The sequence below is a fragment of the Bombus flavifrons genome, chromosome 10 (genome assembly GCF_040668555.2).
Source record: "Bombus flavifrons isolate JBK064 chromosome 10, iyBomFlav1_principal, whole genome shotgun sequence".
In the NCBI taxonomy this organism is placed as follows: domain Eukaryota; kingdom Metazoa; phylum Arthropoda; class Insecta; order Hymenoptera; family Apidae; genus Bombus; species Bombus flavifrons.
This window is the reverse complement of record NC_138451.1, coordinates 8,380,649-8,403,439: the sequence shown is the minus strand read 5'-3', so window position 1 is coordinate 8,403,439 and position 22,791 is coordinate 8,380,649. Positions and strand designations below refer to the sequence as shown.

At 35.2% G+C, this 22,791-nt stretch overlaps 1 protein-coding gene across 4 annotated transcripts in view; it reads left to right on the top strand.

Moving 5' to 3' along the window:
• Nucleotides 1–4,332: 4,332 nt before the first annotated feature.
• mub (poly(rC)-binding protein mub) overlaps nucleotides 4,333–22,791 on the top strand; it is a 229,576-nt gene continuing 211,117 nt past the window's right edge. For 3 of the 4 annotated variants that reach the window (XM_069122428.1, XM_069122424.1, XM_069122422.1), the window contains exon 1: nucleotides 4,333–4,635. The gene's annotated coding sequence lies outside the window, so the exon portion shown is untranslated. The remainder of the gene's footprint in view (nucleotides 4,636–22,791) is intronic. The other variant, XM_069122427.1, reaches the window with a different exon arrangement.

Sequence of the window (22,791 nt, the reverse complement as noted above, 5' to 3'; positions counted from 1 at the left end):
AATTTCATCCTCCGAAACGAAGTGTAATGTTACACACATATGACTTTAACGTAGGAAAAATGTTTAAATTGAATTTGATTTTAATGGACGTCGAGCAAGTTTTAAAGTTCAGAGGTTACTGGAGTTGACACACATTTCTGTATCAAGGATTTTAGAATTCAATCAAAATGTCATGCACTGTTTACTTGATATTTTCTTCAAGTGGAATGATGTTGTAAATAAAATTGATATTTTTATATCGTATCAATATTTCGATATTTCTTCATGGATTTTTAGATTATGCTGTATCAGGGTTAAAGATCAATTTAAATAATCAATTGAATGGAGAGAAATGACAGGGAGACTGACGTTACATTGTTGACAAATACGCTAGTATTTACTAGTAGTTATTAGCAGTCCGATACTGTTCATTTACCTCTTTATACTTCTACCATGTTTTCAAGAATATTTGAAACTTTTTCATATTTATACAAATACTATTTATATATTCCTCTTATTATATCCGAATTACGTTAAAGGAGCAAATGTATTAGAAAAACAGAATAGTAGAACAAGTTTAAAATATAATGACATTAAAACAATTACAAGTGCATCATAAAATGCTCATCATAGGTTAACAATATCTAACTAAATAATATCTAAAATAGTAGCTATAAAAGAATAGACGTCAGAAAATAATAAAAAGGAAATACAAGATATGGAAACAATAATGTTTACACCTTAGTATATGAAAGATTAATGTAAAATATTAATATAAAAGTTGATATAATAATCTCATTATACAAAATTATATTAATTATATTAATGAGGTATATTAATGAATATATTAATGAGATTAAAGAAATGTTTTGAAGCTCTTAACATTAAACGTAGAATTCGATGCAGGAAACTAGTCGTCAAAATAATTAGCAAAATATCAACTTACTCGTATCTATGATATTAACATTTCGTACAAGCTTATAGCTGAAAAAGGGAAACATAACTGAACAACAGATGTGTTAAAACATAATGTACCAATAATAATACGAGGATTATATATCAGCCCAAATGATAATTTTAAACAAAATGCATATATAATATATATTCCTTCGAGTCCTTGTAATTTACCAGCGATTTAATATTATCACGACCATTTACGTTGGTATTATTCCGTTGTGAAAATCGGCTTGTCACGTACACGCGATTTTCGATAATGAACGTATTTTAACAAGCCATTCGTGGGCGACGTTTCCCATTTTCAAAGCATATCAGCGAACACAAAGTAGCCGCTTTTCCGATATGTCCACTCGTGTTCTTCTTATTTTACGGCCGAGGTGAAAAAAATAGAGAAGTTAACGGTTAAAAGTCGTGGACTAGAGCAGCGTGGAAGTTTTAACAGGTTCAGGGAACGATAGGTACTAGGAATCGGGCATCGATATTCAGGCCCATGGAAAGCCGACCTAGCGAAAAGTTACGTGCCTTTTTCGTCGCCCGACTCTCTCACCTGTTGCCAGGGAACCACGCTTTCGCGTTTGCCTTGTTTTCCTGACGATCTCACGCTCTTGCTTCCTCCTTCTCTTTCTTATCCCTTCGTTCGGTCGCTCTCCAGGGTATGTCTCGATTTACACCACCTCTGTTCGATACAAGCGCATTTGCAACGGGACCCTATTTCAGCGATTGAAAGGATTTCCTCCAAATTTGTTTCAGAGGATTTTACCTTTAACAAGCGTAGGTAGATGAATGAACGAACCTTTATCAATCTTTTCCTTATTCCACTTTGTTTCTACTGTGTGTGATAGGGTTTGATTTGTTCTGTTTATTCGCGTATTGTAGTATATCAAATCTATGGGAAATTAATAAAAGATTTATGGTAGGACTGTGCTTTTAGCGACTGACAATGAATGGATATTTTTATTACCTAGCAGTTTTGTTTGGTTCATCGTGCTCCATTTTGTTTATATCGAGTATGATATACTCTGATTTATTTCCTGTATTTGTGTATTATAGAGCATTAAAATTTGTAGAAAATTGGTGCCAGATTTATGTTAGGATCATGCTTTTAACGATTGTAAATGGACAGATATTTTCAATGCTTTTGTTTGGTTTATAAAAAAATGTTCCATCGATAATAATTTATTCCTTTTTATCGTTTAGTAGATTGGTAAGTTATACTTGTGATATCGGTACAGTAAAAAATGGACAGGGTAGATGCATCTAATACCTTTTGTTCTTTCATGTTGTTTTTATGAAAGTAGACGTTGATGTGCTTGCTTTTCAAGCAGAAAATCAGGATAAATATGAGATTTCATACCGTACTTCCATTTCAAAAGTTTTTGCATTTGCGCTATCGGCCAACAAATATTCCCGTTTTCTTTACCCCGCCGGCTTCCCGCCGGAATAATCCGTCAAGGCTACCTTATGTTTGGCAAAAATGCAAAGTAAAGAATCTCTAGAGTACTAGAATGTTTCTCTCATAACTCTGAGAACTTCCTACCTACAGGCTGTTTGTGCATCTTGCATGCCATCCTACGTCATTGAAAAAGATATGTTCTTTCAGTTAACAAGGATACTTGCAATTTTTAAAACCGCCTTATCGATAAAAATGATCTGGATTCTGAATTTATTAAAACAGTGATTTTGTGGATCATTGTAGGTACTAATTTTTTAAGAAAACGACTTCTATAAGGAAACAGATAGAATAGGTCAAGACTTAAAGAAATGTCAGATTCATCAAATTTCACGTTGAGAGGATTCGGAACTTATATAACGTTTCACAGTGTCAGAAATAGAAGCTACAGGTAAAACTATCGAATAATCCTTTCGAATTTTACGTAGAAGTATGTACCAAATATTTATAGAATTTTATTTCAAGGAAACCTGGAACGTTTGTAAACTGTCATTCCAAAGAAATCTGAAATTTTCACGTAATACCTCTACAAAACTTCCCCAGCTTTTAGTCTCCAGTAACCTAAAGCAGCCACAAAATATCATCCTAAAAAGATCTGAAATTTCCACGAGATGTTACTTTATAGAGACAAGAGACGAGCTTGGTATTCCGAAAAATATTATCTCAATCTTGTTTCCCTTTGCAGCGAAGTTTTATCGTGTAGCAGAGAGTCGAACTGTATGCACATCGAAAGGAAGATCACGGTGTTCCTGCGAAGCGTGCGACCTCACCTGTTGCGACCGACCTCCTCTGTTGATCTTAATCGAGATTCCGCTGGCCAAAGTTCACAGGCGTCATAATCTTTCCTTCCTGTCTCTGGTCTCTCGTACTTTGACAATTCAGCATTAACGTTGCAACATGGATATATTGGTCAGCTTTTTCGAGATAACTTCGGCCAACCTACGTTACTTCTGCATTTATACACGTTGCATTCAGTCCTGTTTGTTCTACCTTGTCCTTATATCGTTCTCCTTGATTGAAAGCCACAACCATGGAAAATGGAAGTGTATTTTTATAGAAAGAATTGCTGCGACACATATTTTATCAATTTTACGTCAGAAATTTAATAGATGTATTTTTAATACGATTAACTAGTTGGTTTAATTTGTGGTATAAATTAACGTTACACTAAAATAGAATTTGTCGTGGGATATGTTTTAGTGTGATTTTGATGTGACATCGTATTTCTTCGGTGCATGGTAGAATAAAAGGTGCCTCGGCTATTTAGTACTTATGTATGCGCAGTGATATTTTATCAGTGCACCTTGAAACGTTAAGATAACTCGAAGCAAAGTGGTTTATAATATATCCCATTCTGTTCGTTTTGACATAGACTAATACACGTTCAAGAGAAGGACAAGCAAAAGCATGTAATTAACTTCTGTGTAATTATAGTCTTCTGCTGTATTCAAATCCTATGCCTTAAAGAAGTCATATAATTTATATAAATAAAATATACTGTAATATGAATACATAATAATAATTGATATCGTGGCAGACAAGAGAAAGTTTGGAATTTATACTTATATATAGTAATTATACTACACTAATAGTAATTTTGTTGTATTAAACATTTTTTACTTTATCGATAACAGTCATCTATATTATATCTATTTATAATTTAATTGTGTTTTATAATGATAAACATTATTTCCGCAACTGTAGAATTTTCCGTATTACCATACTGTAAATATTCTTCCGTTCTCCATTGTTTAATAGAATAATTTATGTCATACAGAAGTATATTATTTGAAATTTGGCGCGCGATAGACCATCCCTCTAGTTTGGAAATTCGAGTTTCCCTCTCGTCCTTTATCCCGGTTCCGGGATTGGCTATATCGGTCGGCGCACATGATGAAGCCGGATGCGCGAGCAGGATGCGCATGAAGCGCGCGTGTATACGCGCCCGCGAACAGTGTCGCGTCAGCCCCCGGCCCTGTTACACCACGTACCATCATCCAGGTCCAGAACCTATACCTGTTCTTTCTCTCTCTCTCTCTCTCTCTCTTCTCTTTTACCACCGACCGACCGACCGACCTAACCCAATCGACCCATCCACCGACACCACAACCTGGCGAACTTATTCGATTGCCACGTTGTCGAGTCAAAAGTCGATCAATCAGTGTTTCACCGTCGTCGTTGTCGTCGTCGTGGTCGTCGTAGTGGTGGTCTTCTACACGTTCATTGACACGCTGGATTAACCTTCATTGGCAAGTCTAATATCAGTTTTACTTTTCTTAACTTTATTTATTCGTCAGTTCCTTTCGTGCGATGTCTTTTATTTGTCGGTACGCCGCCGGTATCGATCGAATCGTGGTGACGCGTTTTACGCGAATAAAGTCGAAAGATCTCAGCTGCCATTGATTTCGAACCGTAGTCACGTGACTAGGATCGAACGAATCCTTCGCGCAACATATCCACGGTATTTTGTTTTGTACATAAATTACTTGATAGCGTAGTTTCGGAGACTGACGACGCAATTATTCTAAAATTGCCACTTGCCACGGTAACAGAGGTTAGATCTTTTTTCGAGGTTGACTCGATGGTATAAACAAGTGTTCACGTGTTATGTTTTTGTCGAGATAGGTGATGTGTTGTTAGGCTACGTAATATACACGTGTGCTATACTGCTTTGTATAGAGGATATCGAGACGAGGAACGTAAATACGAAAGTTATTCCGGAATATTCAGTCGTGATTTTGCTCATACGTGACATTTGTAAGAATTATTTAACGGGTAACGATATCCAATTTTATTTTCATAGTAGCGTAGTTAGTACAAAAATATTTGTTTTTATTTCTAGTGTTTTTATACTTTTTGATACCATAACCAGCTATAATTTATATTTGTTTATACCATCGGAATTAATGTTATTTGTTCGATTACTTATTACAGATATCGATATTAGATTTATTATTATTTGTAATTTACAGCACGGACTCTCCTGTCTAATTTACTTACACATGCAGTTTTAATTTTTATTTTACAATTAATCGGAGATTTTTATCGTAGATTTACTAGACATATACAGGTTGTTTCCAATTTTTAGAAGCAACTATATGTGCCGAATTAACATAACGAATTATAGAAACTTAATTCAGAAACTTGAATTCATAAAACACTAGGCATGTAATAAATGCTATACGACGTTGTTCTCAAGTTTATGTCAACGTACCGTAATATTTTAACATCAAAACTTAATTTTACTAATTATAAAGTAAACATAATTTTTTGTACTCTATAATGTAGAATCTATTGCTACGTACGTATGACTTCGCAACATAGTGTTTACATTAAGACTTCATATGAATTATTTTGCTTATTTTCACTTGTAATTTATGTTTATATAATTTATTCAGAGAAATTGGAAATATTCTGAATGCTGCAATGACTTATAATGACTAAATACATAAATAGTATAAAAATATTAGTTTCTACAATTAACTTAAATCCGTACAAATACCTAGTACAAACGTTAGTTCCCAAAATTGAATAAAAAAAAAATTAACCAATGAATGGAAAGTCGCGAAAAGAGCGGGAAAATTTGGTTTAGTATCTAACGTGGATAAAAAAGAGTATCTAAATTGATAGTTGTTAAGGAGAAATAAAAGAGGACTTTATCCGATTTTTTTCGTATCAGCGCGAAACGTTTAATCGAGTTGACCCGTTGTTTTCCTCGCGGCGGGATTTTTCTTTTTCGACGACACTCGTAATTACAAAAGTTGCCGGGCGTTAAGCTTCTTTTTGCCCGTAGCTGTGCCGACATTTACGCAACTTTCTTCCTTTCACTAGGAAATGAAATATATCGCGGCCGCGGCGCTCTTTAAAAACCCCGTGGACCGTAATTTACAACGAAGGAAATGCGCTCAAACTTTTCCCCAGCTCCATTTTTCTCCATTTTTGTTACCTGCAGTTGGATTATAACGATCTGCCCCCCCCCTTTTTAACTTTTTAATCGCACACATGTGATCGTATGTATAACAAATACATACAGAACAGAATCTCTTTGCTTATCCTTGCAATCGATGTGATCCATTTGCCATCGTAGTGAATGCTAGGTTAGGTTGGGTTAGGTTAGATTAGATTAACGATTATTCTAATTATGAGTAGATTTTTTCAACGATATCAGCTAATACTGTATGAAGTTTATGAATATTTAGAGATCAGATTAGATGAATAATTATTGGAATTACTAGTAAATAAGGTTCTCCTTTCGATGATTAAGTGATACTTTATGAAGTTCATTAATATTGATATTTTCGTATATGAAGTGCACCTTTAAAACTAATACTAATGAAATAATACTAATTATTAATACTAATAATTTTTGGGCAGTTTCAAGCTTAAAGGAGGTCCATTTCCTAAGAGTATAGAATTTTTTCTGGATAATTGACCATGTTGTAATTGCCCAAACTTATCATGGAAAGTCTGTTAGTCATCTGGATAATACGCAAATCATGTTTTCGATACGGAAATAATCGCAGGGTGGAAAGACGTTGAATATTCAAGCTTAGCCAAGTATTTATAAACCGCGTAAGCTCTAACACGATGTTGGACTTACGCACGTATAATAAATGTCCAACAGGGGCCAGTTGCATAAATAATATCATCCGTTTTAATAAAGTGAGACGTTCAAATGATAATAGGAAGGAGTATCGTTGATATTAGAAAATATTCTTATCGAATTTGAATTTGCAATAGACACAGTGTTCGATTAATCCTTAAAGTAGGTTTCAGAAATAGCGATCCAACCCCTTCGTATTAACCCTTGACATTAATTGCTCTGTTTAACTTTGTTAAGTAAACTATGCATAAAACTATATATTATATATACTTGCGGTATATATTTAGGAAAAAGACTATAGATTTATGCATAAAGTAGTTGAAGGTGACCTTGCAAATTTATTAAAAAAATTATATAGAAAAAATTTAACTTCGTTATCTTGGATATTCTTCAAAATCCATGAAATTATTCAATTTATTTTAAAAATTATGTAAGAAAAATTTAATCTTCTCATCATGAATATTCTTAAAAATTTCTCATATCGTTCAATTTATTAGGAAAATTAGACGTACATGTAAAAAAGAATTTAATGTCACCGTCTTCGATATTTTTAAAAATTTGTCATGTCATTTATATTAACAATGAATATATTAATATTGGGGGTAGTCACGTTATGTGGTTTACCGTCTCTGTAGGAATAAATATTAAGTTTCGTATTTGAGATTCGTTACACGGCGAGTCGGAGATAACGAGATACAACTGAACTTCGAACTAGCGCATAATAATAATGAGAGCAATTTTTATTAATGCGGGAATGCTCACGTCAAGCGCCTCGTTAATTAATATTTAACAGCAATCGTTGTACGGTGCCGGATAAATCTTTGTTGGCGTTCAATCAACCCGAGAATTAATTAGAAGTATTATTCAGGAGCTAATTTTCGAAATTCGGTTAATAAATATTGATACCACTAGCTGCTATTTTATGCTTGTTAAATTGTCAAATATTTGGCTTCGTTATTTTATCTCATGCATTATTTCTTGTACTATATAGAACGCATAGATGCGCTGCAAATTTTAATTATTGAAGTGTTTTCCCGTTAGTGTTTTTTAGTTAATTGTATCCTCGCAATTTTTTTTTATTTCTCTAATTATCTTACTATCGTATTTTATTCCAGCGATTTTTAATTTGCGCAGCTTCGTCACCTCAATTTTCTCGTCTTTCATTTTCGCATTTAATTTCTGTATTTTTCTTTTCTCTCGTAATTGCAATGTGCCGATTTATTTATTTTCCCGATTTATTCTTAATCTTTCTATTTCTATAACTTTCTATTTTCACGACTTTATTCTTCCGATTTCAACTATTCGTAACTTCCGTTCTCATCTTCTGTCTTTGCAACTATATGATTGAAATAATTTATTTTTGCAATTGTATGTCACAAATTACGTAATAAACAGGGAATATCAAATTTCGCTTTACCTTTTCTCTTTCGGTGAAAGCTCGTGTTTCGAGAATCTACTACTATTAATATCACAATGTAGCAGACCCAACAAATGTGTCTATATCTACTTACAAATGACGGTACCTGCTGCAATATTTCTACTATTCCGTAATTTCTTGCTAATAATATTATTGTATGTACGTAACGTTATGCAAGAAGGATTAAGATAGTACATAGCAGAATAAATTTCAAAAATCGTAAAACGATTAATGGAGAAATTAAATTTAAATATTATTCGAGTAAATTAAATTTTATTCTTGTTTGTTTATTACTCATTGCCTAGTTTTACGTAAGCTGCTGTAATATACGATCATGATGGTAAGGGTGCGTAAAGTTCGACGAGGAGGATATCGCGTTTACTTCAAAGTTTCACCGGCATTTAGTTACATTAGGGTTTAATAACAAAGTTTCAAGTTCTATCTGCAAGAATCTCGCCAAAATTTGCCTGGCTAATTTTTTAATAAACAAACTCGCGTTGAATATTCAAGATGAGCTTATCTACCATGCAACAACTTTCAGATGATCGAGCATTAACGCGTAATTCACACTTTTCCTTCTACTTTCTCAACGAGTCTCTTAACTTACTGTTTTAAAAGGTTTATTCTTGTCTAGAAGAAGTTCGTTCCACCGAGAATAAAAATTCTGCGAATTGTCACGATATAAATTCGTTTAGTTATCTTTATTGCAAACTATTACAAGGCAAATTTATCTTCATTTCTTTGGAATTTTCTATTTTCCTATTTACATACCATATTCTCACGATCATTTTGTTCATTTAGTTGTTGCACTCATGTAACACAAATTATATTATTTTTCTAACAATATCATTCTTGTAAGCTTCATCTTGCATTCTTGCATTCCATCTGAAATTAGGAAAACACGCTTTAATTAGATTTTACTTTTACTTACTCGATGCCGGAAAATTACACAGATCTCCAACTAGTACGATAACTTACATTATTTCAAGATACTCCAACAAATTTAGAAATATTTCCATACTCGCATCTCTCATCGTGCATTTTTATATTCTACCTCAAATATGGATACGCGTTTCGATAAAAAATGATCGAATATCAAAAATTACACGAAAGTTCCTCGCTTACGTTATTCCAAAATATACGAATAAATGAATAATTCGGAATATTTCCACAATCACGACAATACGAACTTCATCCTACGTTCTATTCTAAAAACCACAGTTTCCTCTAATTGAAGCTTACCCGCTGCAAGAAAACCAAAGTTTTCAACCGCAACGATAACCTAGATTATTCGGAAAAAGCGTTTCTCGGTAAAAGACACTCGTCGACCCTAAAATTCCCTGCAGTTTGTGAAAGAGCCTGGAAAATACGAGAGAGACTGAAGTTTACGCAGCCTGAAGAATTTACTGACCACTCTAATATTTCGTTGATGGAGGTAACAAGGTTTTCGCGAGGGTTGCCGGCCGAGTTCTTGAGTTAAAGACACTCGTGTTCGGTGTACGCTTGTTTGTTGCGGCAAATATTATCGTTAGGGGAACTATTATTACATGCAGACAACAAATGCCACACAGCATCGTCGGCTTGGTTCGCCACTCTGCTAATAACTCGCGTTTTACGAAAATAGACACGCGTTAGAGAGGAGTAAATACGCATGGTTACAAGCAAGAGCGTTGTACTTGGGCATCTATGTTGGTACAGTGTCAGTGAGTAATTTCGTCGTTATATTGAGATAGAAATTCTAATGCAGACAAAATTTCCTTCGAGAAACCGGAAATAGATCGTGCTGTGTATAAGTCAGAATTGGTTAGATTCGAAGGAATAGAATTTTATTGATCTTGGTTGGATTTTAGTTAGCAGATATTACTTTTAATTTGTTTTAGAATTCATTGCGGAATTTATTTTTATAAAGGTTCCTATCCGTTAGGTACGAGATAAATAGATTAGCTTGGATTTTTATTAGGAAAATCCTCTTGTACAATAATTGATCAGCTAATAAATGTTATTGAAACGATCTCGCAAGTTAGAAGCAATTCGGCACAACACCATAAGCTTGTAACGAAACGAACGCGTACATAAATCGCGTTAGACGAGAACCAGACGAATATTTCTTGCTTTAGATTCGCTCTCTTTCCTCTTAAAAAGTCGCTTACGCTGACTGATTTGCCGTTAATACGGAAAGGCGGGACCAGTTTTAAGATTACTCAATGGAAAGAGTAATGAGAATGGGAAACGTGGGTCGGAGTTTCACCATGAAAGGAGTGCTGATGACAGATCTGCTGATTGCTCGGCAGCACAGATTTAATGAGGATGCTCTTGCTATTGCTTTCATACGCGTTGGATATTCTTTGTCTATGGCAGACGTAGCCGAGTAAAATTGCTGAAGTTCGCTTTGTACTTGGCGGAAAGAGAAACGTTCGAATGTTACAACGGTCGTTGTACAGTTTTATGAAAGGAAAATATTTAATTTGGAATTTCCATGTCCTGTAACGTTAATGAAAGAACCATCCCGCTCTTATCCTTCTCCTGCCTCATATATTTCACACTCTATTTGTTCCTCGAAGCTTCTTCGTTTCAATATTTCATCTGAATTTTTTGAACTGTTGGAAGACTAAGCATCGTTCTCAATTGTTTAAACTTCGTAGCATTCGTGGGCGGGAAATATTCTGTCATTAAACTCAATAGACCAATAATACTTTGTTTTTCTTTCACAAGAACATTTTTTTGATACTGCAACGATCGAAAGCAGACACAGTATATAATATTAATGCCATCTTTTCTTTGGTTTTTTTTTTTATCACAGTAATTGTATACTTGACAAAGTATGATGCGATAATAGGATATATATTCAGTTGAAGATGTTGTTTTTAGACTACTTTTAGGATAAAAAGTTAAAAAACAGAGGCAGTTTGATATCTAAGGAAAAATAAGACGTTATTCGTTTAAAACTTTTTTTAATACAACCAATAGGTAACGAGTTATTTTAAAAAAATAAATAACAGTTATTGTTGACTCAGTCTGTACACTAAGGGACTTAAAAGTTCTCATACGTTTCAAGATATATCGTAATTTTAATGTAACTACGTACCTCTGTCAGTGCTTCAGTTATCACATTGTGAATAGATGCCAGGATTTACATTGTTGGCAATATGTATTTTCATTTGGTCAATAAAAATTTTATTTCTTTCAATCGCATCGCGAGGTATCGATAGTTTACGAAGCGAGAAACGTGTTAAACGTTGCGAATTATCGGGAGGAAGTTACGATTGATGAAATTGCGTTCGTAGAATCGGAAAAAGATCGAGAAAGAGAAAGAAGCGACAGTGATTTTAACGACGAAAGGAATTAGAAAGTTTTAACTCGACGATTCTCCCGTCAACCAATGAAAAACTAGTTTCGTTGCTTAATTGTTCTTGTTTTAAAGTTGAATCGGTAAAAGTTCCACGACAAAAGGGAAAGTGTATGAAACTCTTCGCTCCTACTATCTGCGCTACTGTTTGTCTATGTGAGACTTAACAGATGATACAATTTTTATAATATTCGATATCGTATGTTACATGTCATGTTTGCATGATACCATCGTATTTATTACGCTACCTTACGTGTCACGCTCCTCTTGTATTACACGTTATGCGTATTAAGCGCACGCGAGTTCTTGTTAAATTAATTAACTTTCCGAAAGAATAAATATGAATTAATATACAAGAAAATAAGAAAATATTGAACCTGCTGCATCAATGGGACACAGAGTTACGCTAAAAGAACTATAGTGTCTCACGTAAATTTCCACACTTGCGCTTGAAAATTGAACATTATTAATATACCTATTGCGAACATAATTCTAGTGAAAAATTGATGTAAAGCATGAACAGCATAAACATATACAGGATGGTTGGTAACTGGTGGTACAAGCGGAAAGGGGGTGATTCTACGCGAAAAAAGAAGTCGAAAATATAGAATAAAAATTTTTTTTTTAATTTTTTCATCGAGACAATGATCTACAGTGAAATCCGTTATAACGTACCGCACGCGTACCGAGCGAAAATTCAAAGTCGATTTTCTCGAAAACAAAGCCTCGAACGACAAATTTTTATTCTATATTTTCGACTTCTTTTTTCGCGTAGAATCACCCCCTTTCCGCTTATACCACCAGTTACCAACCATCCTGTATATTAAACATGATCCCTGTTATTAATGCATCTAATAGATAACTGACTGTTTAAATATTTTCGTAATCCCTGCGAAATATATGAAATGTAAATAATAATACAATAAATATAATTATATATAATACATAAAATAAAAATACAAAATTTATATGTACTACGTATTAATGATCGTGTCATTAATGTAATGATTAATAATAATGTCAAGTAGATAAGAAAAATTCGAATAAACTTTTGTCCAAAAATCCTTCACGAAAGAGATAAATAATTATAAGCGTTTAAAGACTTGCAGGAAAGTCGTTCATAAGGACTCAGATACAGAGAATCGCAGGCGATATTTGTGGGATCAGGCGAAACAGTTGGTTTACGGAAATGCGATAGGAACAGAAGATCAACTTTGGGAATGTAATGAAAATGCATTTATTACTATTTCTACAAAAGCAGGAATGTTCGTCAGAGTTGGACAATTAGTTCGACGATCGAAAGTCTGCATTCTCGCAGAAGGAAGAGATTTCGAACATTATTCATAGCTGCGAAAACGACGAATAAAAATGTTCGAGCGCTTCTAACTGTTCGATAAAACATTTTCTGCCGCAAGTTTATATCAACTTGTTTCGCCTGCTCGCAGCATAAGTTTTATCCCAAGCTTTCCAGACACCCTGTATACTTCGAGATTTCGTTTAAAGTCTTCCAATACGATCATGATAGCGCTGATCTTCGAACTGTCTCTTGTAACATTCATAAATTGCGGTGTTTGCAAGTGTTGGAATATCTTCGCGAGCATCTGTACCTACAACAGTCAAAGAAAAAATAGCAAAATATAGCGGCAGATATAGCAAAAGAGTCAACAAACATCGAAACCCCCTAATTACTGGACTACTTGATACGTCGGACCAGATCCGCAAGCTGAAGAGACACTATCCGCTAGACCTAAACACTAGATTTAATTAGATATTTATATTAAGTAATATTTACTTATCTACAACACTTACTTATAAATTATACTTATCTATAATAAGTATTAACTTATTATAAATAATTAGCCATGTCACTGCCCCACGCCAGAAAAAATTACTGAAAATTCTCAATGCGAGAATTGATTGTAAATTTTAATAAATAAAAAAGAAAAAATCTGTACCTACGTAGGAAGAACGAAACAGATCTGAGAGTACAAGTCTAGTAGTCAAAGTCAACGAAATGGAACGTGGTGGCGAGTAGACGGCAATAAATGTCCCTATGAGTGGAGAGAAGCGTGGCGCGTTGGCACGCTACGTTAGGAAGCTCGTTTCGCCTTCGTCTCCAAGTTCGAAGTCTTCCTCGTTTCCCGCGAACTAGCTGCAATATTAACGCAACACCCTCGAGGAACGAATACTATGTGAGGAGGGGATGAGCGAGAAAGGAACTGTAGTTCTCTTCTATCCTCGGAGCCATCCCACGGTCTGTACCATTTTAATATTGTAACCCTAAAATCGAATAAGTTGCCGACGAGGGGGAGGCCTTGCTCTTCTGCGATCTGAAAAAATAATATCTTGGAGCGTGCACGAGAAAAGAAGTGGCTCGTTCACATTCTGGGAGTAATGAAGAAAATTGGGCTGGGACTCGAGACAAATTATAATTCAAATGACGCGACACCTTGCCAAGCATTTTACTCTTTCTTATTTTGGCGCGAATATTTGCACTGGGTTAAACATTTTGATTACGATTTGTTGCTTTCTTTATCGTTCGTCTAATTTGTTGCGTTGTTTATCGAACCGAAGAAAATTGAGGATATTGATGAATTATTATTCAAACGAAGCGAAACCTTGTTGAACATGGTGCATCCTCTTTTGTAGTATCTGTGTATTTGAAGTCGGTGGAAATAGGAGAAGTATGCAAAGTTTTCTCTCCTATTTCTCTCTTCTGTACAATTTTTTGTGTATTTAATTTTTTTTATTCTGGCATTCATTTTAACGAAAAAAATTGATCCATTCGATTAAAGAAGTTTTATGTTTCCTTTGAGGCACTGACAAAATCGTACTTCTATAATTCACTTGATTAATGTTAATTACAACGAAACTCATTACTACAATTTTCATAAATCTTTCACTGTACATCGCATATGCCCCAAAATTATACTTAAACTCCATTCCCAAAGATCACTAATATTTATCTCGATAAAAATTGCTATCTTCTCTCACAATTTTCTATCATAAAAGCGACATAAAGTCAGCTTAAAAAAAGAAAAAAAAAGGAGAGAAAAGAAAGGAACAGATCATTGAGATATCCATTGGACGAGAAAACTACCCTCTTCTCTATCGAAGTATCTACCGATAAAATTCTAATTTCATAGGATACGTGTTATCGAAAGCAGATCGTTTGAATTCAGTTGGACGTATGTTCGTCGATTTCGATTATCGTAAAACCTACTCCCGAGTTTCTTTCGATCCTAACTTGCTCCGTTTACGTGGTCATGTTCGTATGTTGCATTTATGCACGTGCCTTTTTCCCATATAGCGTATATTTCGGTCTTTCATAACTACATTCGGTCCACGGCAACGCAATATGTTTGATACGAGTACTGTTGTTTCGCTTTCTTGGCTAGCTACACCGATGCATATTGCATTAAACGTCACAGAACCGGCAGAGGAGACGCGTACGAGTATTTTAAATATTAAAAGTTGACCGTGTACAGAAGCGACCAGAGCCAACGTGACGGTCAATTCGTACGATAGTCCTCTGTTACGGGGAACAGTTTAATTGACCGAAGATTTTCTCCCTCGTTCGTGTCACTCTGACTTCCTACGTTCCATATTCATACGAATGTTGACTCGAAGTTAAAACGACGTTGATTGATATTCTGAATGATTGACCGAGAGAAACATTTCCTATGGATAATATTTTCTGGATTTTATGAGTTTTTTCACTGACAGACGGAGGATATCTTGGGAAATTTCGAATAAAAATGGTATTTGAAAGCAAATAGAGAAACCAGCTGAATGGAATTAAAGTTACTACTGATTATTTGTATTACAACTTAATTCTTGATTATTACAATGAAGTAGTATTAGGTTGTCCGAAAAGTGTCTTTCTTTTACAGACACGTCTTTTACAACGATGTATAATTATACAAACATGAAACCTAATCTGTGAACGTTATGATCTTTATTTTGATAGAACAAAATGGATCATACGTAATTCGATAAAATAATATGAAATGGAAAATGTGCATCCATTATTTCCTTATAAAACGAAAGAAACTTTTCGGACGACCTAAAGTAATTTTCTAGCGTGTTTACGAGGTATCGTCAATGAAGAATTTTAATTCCAACTTATAGGTCATGATTATAGGACTCGATTTGATTGTAAATTAGTGTAATTTAAATACTTTAAATATTCCCTTAGGAAGGAAGAAACAAAGTAAATAGATGAAACGCGAAATTTCTACTTACCCTAATGCTTTCATCTGTGCCAAGAACTTTAAAAATCAGATTTGCGGAACGATTTAAGAAAACAGAAGACACGAAACGAAGGGTTAAGAGAACCATTGAAATTTAATTTCCTAATTAATAGACCCAAGACAAGCTTCTGGCTCTCTCGTACGTTTAATTTGGGAAATTTTTCAATAAAATGAAGTATCCCGAGGTACGCCGCGTACGTTTCTTGTTTGCTAAGAAAACAATTCCAGTTACAGAGTATAACGTTTCCCTTGCTTACGCGGTATTTATAAATGTTTATTGACACAGGTGGCCATTGTAGTCACTGTGACTGCATAAGCTCCGAGGTAATGAATAGCGGATCACGATCCTTTAATTAACTGCAACGATACAAGAGTTAGAAACTTGGAAATTAACTGGCAAATATTGCCCCGGTTAATTTCAGAGCCATGAAATTCTGTTACAGATATGTATCTTGGCGATAAAGTAAGAGTTTGCGATCAATATTTGAGCTGGAAATAATGCTGGAAATGCTTTTTCATATTTCACGTCGTAGTCTGATTTTTATTTTAACGAGACAATTTCTTCTGTGTTTTTAGAGAGGCGTTAGCGTAGAATCACGAGGAAATGTCACGCGTGCATAGATTTGTAGAAATAGGAAATAATTTTTAGCGATAGAGAAACACCATTTGGTTGAAGATTTCGATTGCCATTTCCTGCCATTAGAGAATAACAAAGATCATTGTAATCGGCTTTTCCAAATCAGAATGATATTTTTTAATAATAATTTTAATGTATTTAAAATTCAAATAAAGCGTGTCGGATTGAAAATTGTGCACGGTTCTTGTAATTAGCCTCATTTTGAGACTCAGATATTTGGTAAAATGGTAAAGGAAGAATCGAATTTAATGGCCTTTTAGTAATCCAAATTATACCTTTTTATATAATAATTTTGATATATTTGAAATCTAAATGAAACATGCCGGGTTAAAGATCGATGAAGTGACCAAGGTGTCTTTAGCAACGTAACTTTTCATGCGCAAGTTGATTTTTCATTTTGATCTTCCTTCATAGAAAGGGAAGACGTTGGATATTATATCTCTGCAAAAGGAAGAACCGGAGGAAATGAAATTAGCTTTTTGCGGGAAGATGTAATTAAGAGAGGTGGAAAGATTAACTTCATTCGTGGAGAAAATTAAGAAACCTGATACTTTAGATGAACGACAGGGAACGTGGAGGATTTTAAACAAGATAATTGGAAACTATTAGCCTGCGTTTAATTTAACGTATGATGCGCCTATTAGTTAATTAATATATTTTCATGGAGTGTTACAACTGTATCCATTTGTAAGCAAGGCTTATAAATTATGAATGAAAAATTGTATTCTGAATACAAAATACAAATTGTAAACTGAATATGAGTAACATAACCAAACACCATCAAGCGTCAAGTAGTTTCTAGCTTTAAATTCGTAAATATAATATTGCATAACTTGGTACAAACTTACTATTCCTATTGTTTAGTGAGAATCTTGTACGCGCGAAAAAGAAACATGTTTCGTTAGAGTAATTAAACTGATTTACAAATCCTGAACGTCGATTTGTGCAAATATAATGTCCAGTCAATGAAACGTTAAACCTTGCCAGAACACGAATGTAATGCTTCTACAATTGGATAAAGTAAGTTCTTCAACTGATCTCACGCTTTAAACTACAAGTAATTCAATCTAATCTCATTAGAACTCATTAACAAAATACCATCCCCTAATCAAAACGAATATAATTCATATCATGAATATCTACATGATAAGTTGAAATAATTACATCGGCATTAAGATTTAATTTTCTAGTTTTTCTTCTTCCTCTAGATCTTTCAGTTCTTCCAGACCTTGTAGTCTAATTTTAGTCTAACTTTAATCAAACCAGTGCTTCTAATTCTCCCAGAGCTTCCATATCTTCCAGGTGTTCAAATTCTTTCATACAAAACTGATGAAACTGGTACAACGATCTTTTAACCAGAGAATGTACTACTTGTTCACTAAGAATTCAACCAGTAAAGTAACTTCCAAGTAAGATCTGACCTGTAAGCCTCGAATATTCAGACTCCATCGATGAAGTATCATTCCCTGATCAGAACTGATATAACAGATCCTACATAGGCCAATCAAAATAACCAAAATGACCAATCTTCCAGATCAACGTACAGCAGCTTTCTCTAATTTTCAAAAGCAACCAGCAAGTCAACAACCAGCCCTAAGCTCATCACATCGAGTCACCAGAGAGAGCTTCGTCCCTTCTGCGCAACTACTCTTCGTCCACGTTCCAAATACGCATCCGTTTCATCAGACTCTCTCGCGAAAACTGCATGAATGCTTATGCACCAAGTTGCAGCTCGCCAAGAAACTACCCTTCTCTCCACCCTCCGTCCATCCTGCTTTGGAGCTGCCCCTTGGAGAAACTCTAGTAACGTCCATCTGCACGCACCCTCCTCTATATATTCCATCCTCTTCTCGTTGGGCTTGCACGCTATCTCTGACGTAGCAGTTGACGCGGTGTACGTCGAAACTTTTGTTCCAGTTGCACGCTGCTGGTATGCGAGTATTTACCATGACGAGGAGACGCGGAGAAACGGATGCCGGGGAGTTTCGAATAAATGGAAAAGGGACAGGGCTAGGTGTGTGTCAAAAGAGGCATCGTTAGCGCCAGGGGCGTAATTCCGCTATCTGACTCGGCCCCACGTCTGTTCGTCAGAGGGAAAAGGAAAGGGCTGTCTGCCACGTGTGCGGCGTGTGTCTTGGCGTGCACGCGCCATACAGAAAGCGTGCTGAAAGCAGCAACCTCTTTGGTTTTTCCTTCAAAAAATGAATGGCGGAACGAACCTCCTTTTCGTAGGGTTCTACTCGTTGCCGGAGAATCTGCTTAGAAAAAGCCGGCCATTTTTACGTGCAGTTACCCTCGGAGAAATTCTAATTTCGTGGTTCCAAGCCTCAGGCTACATAGTTGAGTTTGAGGAGAAAGTACGCAGCTTGACTTCGAGAGTGCATAGCTGAGTTTTAAGTGTGTACGAGTGCGTTTTCCGCGTTCAGTAAGACGACAGACTGTTTGCAGGAAATTTTCTAAAATTTCAATTTGCTATGAAACTGTCTTATGTATCGGTAAGAAGCTCGTTAATGAAAGAAGACCTGTACGAGCGAGTCCGTGAGATTACTAGCCAGCTGATAGTTTGATATTACGCTGTGAAATTGTTGGAATGTTTCCTGTAATGGTAATAGTGATACAGAATATGATGATTATTGTAGAATATAAATAAGATTATTATTATTACTGTTTGTAGGATATTTAGGATATTGACAATGATTATCATTAATAATTGTGCGCGAAACAGCTCAGTTGTTGGTAGGAAATGTCATAGATACCAACATGGTTAATTATTAAACTATACTCGTGCATAATCTAATACAATTTCAAAGAAGAAAATCTACAAAATTATAGGTATTTAGGAATAAAGTCTGGCGGAAGTTGACACGGATGAAGCCACGAGAAATACGCGAACAAGAATAGGATCGACAAGGGGAATCCGTGACATCGAAGAATTCCGATTTTCTTCGAATGGAATATAAATCGTATCGAAATCGGATCACCTCGTTGTTTCGTTCCATTTCGCGCGTCGTATGTATGTCTCTTTCTGTCTCTCGATCAGAAGGAAGAAACGTCTTGTCTTGAATTCGGCCGACTCTTCCCTCGGAGGAATCAATTTGAACGCACTCTGTCGCGTGAGGATGCCTCTATGATATCGGCACACAACGTTATCGGCCGGCTTTACTCGTTATCTTGAAAATTATTCTTCTGGAAACGTGGAACAGCCGCGCAGCAACCCAGTCGCGATTTTCTTTCAAAGAGACTTGTCCCTGTTTGCCAATAGAGTCTCGTGTATTCTACAGGAGAAGCTATTCTTGTTCGAATAAAATGCTGAAAGATTCCATCGCGAAGTTAAGTTGTTCTCTATTTATTTAGTCGTTTTCAAGACGATTAGTATCAGTTTCTTTGTCATTCGGTACGTTGAAGATAGATTACCAGCCATTTTGAAGTTAAACCGATCGACCTCATTTTTAGAAAAGTTTCTTCATTTTACCAAGATTTTTGTGAATTTGTAACTGTTGAAGTGGTCACCACTTCTAAGAAAACTGGTCTTTCTAGTTTTCTCAAGCATTGAAGCCATCGACAGCGTATAGACAAAAGACTGCGACGAAGACAAACCATAAACAGTAAACAGGCGACGTTGTCTTCGGGATTTTCAGTTATTGGGTAACACAGCTAGCGTGCGGATCTGGACCAGCTCAAATTGTATTCTTACTTATAATTACACCTCTATTTAAATATATTTTCTACCTTCTAATTTATCCACGAGTTTCTCTGTTTATACATCAAATAATCTCAACAGTAACAAAAGTGAAACCTTGTAATAAATTCGAGCTGTTCGCCAGAAATGCCACATTTTCCAGATTAGAGTTTAGTTGCGACTCGGTAACTTGCATAAAGATTGATCGAGATCTCATGCATCGTGTTTGTTCGAGCTTTACAAGTACACCGTCGGACGATGTGAACTATGAACTTTGAGGTAGCGTTAGTTTCACGAGCATATTTAGTATTTACGTCTCACGAGTACGCGAACCTGTATAATATTTCGAACTAAAAATTACCTTTCTCTTTAATGGTTGGAAACAACCTACAGAGTAAACGAGGTAATTTATTTGAAGCGAACAAATGTTAAAAGTTACTTGATTGCATAATTAAATTGAGAAATACATACGTGTAGTACCCTGCGGAAATTCGGAAAATGTAATGAACCAAATATATATAGATAAGCAACAATTATGCTAATTAAAAATTGCTGTCTGTTCACGTCTCCGTAGATGTACAACGGCGAGCAAAAATTTCCAGCCAATCTAACATTATACAGGCTGTTCGTATTATTAGCTTTTTCATACATCGAGTCCTCTCGTTAGTCTGCGAAAAAAGGTATCAGGTGTAACGTGGCCGGAAACTGATTAGTTTAAAAGATATTCTACAAAATTAAAGTTAAAGTATTTCTTAAACTTTAATCAGTTTTCGATCAGGTTATCCTATTTTTCGTAAAACGACGAGAGGATTTAATGTACAGAAAAAAGGGAGGTTCCCATTTAAAAAGATAGTGCAACTACAAAATGCACACGCATTTTTGCATTTAGGAGAAAAATATTATCGCGAGTATGTGGTTCACTTTGAATCATCTATCTTGTGTTTCTTTTATTTTTCCCTCGTACTTGTCTATATAGTTGTATAATATTAATTAAAATTCTTTAAAATACCACTATGAAAAATAAATATCTCGGGAACGTTTGCACTGTGCGAGTGACTTGTTTCGTAAAAATTCAGCATTAAACATCTGGCTACTGAAAATCGAGAAAGCTAGAAAGTGGAGGTTGAGTTAATCAGTTCTGATGGTTCGTATATGACGTCGCGTACAGTTGCTCGGGAAGAAACGAGGAAACTTGCATCGCATGCATCTAACCTGACAGTTTAATCAAATTTCTAGCATCTCGCATAAATTAACCTTCCTCTCAGTTAATAACTAAAAACAGCATCAGACGTTATCAACGTCGTCAAATCGCATCCTCTTTACGATGAAATTGAACGTGCTATCCTAAGTACATAGAGCAATTTAACATCGATTTAACACTTCTATAAATTTCATATTCTTTCGTATATATTCGCAACGTGTTTTCGCAACGAATTGCCATCCAGTAAACGAGCAAGAAAGATGGATATTTTTCGCGTGGGCAAATTAATTCGCAGCGTGACACACTGACAAGGTTGCTTCGTTCCGAATGATCTGTGAAATCTCTGCCAGTAATTCACCGTTGAACATGGTCTGCGCTGCTGCCACTGCTAGTAGACGTTAATTTATGCGAGCTGATATTCAAATTCCGTTGTCAGTCAATCCGTAATCGCGTTACCCACCAAGTATCGTGATTTTTCGATGGACGCGGTTACACCGTTGTATACTATCCATCTTCTGCAACAGCTTTTGATTTCGCTGAAACTTTTCACATACTTTTATGTAAGTTCGTTACGTATATATTCCTCGATCCTTGATTTTTCGTTCGATTCTCGTTGTTTATATCGTGAAAATTCATGGACTTCAAATTTGTTATCTGCGTTAGTGTTTCAAATTTAAATTTTGTTATCTGTGAGAACATTGTTTTAACATAGTCAGACAGTAGCGATAGAAGGAAGAGGAAGAAGTAGAAAGTAAATTGTGTTCGATGGAAGTTGTCGAGAAATTCTTTCTTTTTATTGTTCAAAATAATCAGTAATTACGCTTTCTTAGTTGTAACGTCGCATCGTATCAATTTCTCGTATTTCAATTTTTCTTCCCCATAGTAGTAAACAGATCTTTTAACGGGATCTAAATCTTTAACAAAGAAGAGTGCATTTTCTATCTCAAAATTCTACAATTATTTCCATCTTGTCTCGTAAATACGAATAATCAGTTTTTCAACAATCGCCGTATTCCAGAGATAGAAAACATTTGTCTCTATTAATTCTATTAAATCTATTAATTAATTTTCATTTTGTCCTATAAATATCAATGATCAACCTTTGCAAATATCACGAAACGAGAAACTTTGTCTGTATCAAACCAGCGATAACGACACTTCCTAATCCAACATTTTCCAGACAAGTACGGTTATTGAAAAAAAATTATTCGATGAAAAGATGTCGAAGCCGTGATTAACAGAATTCCATCGTGAATAAAAGAAATTGGA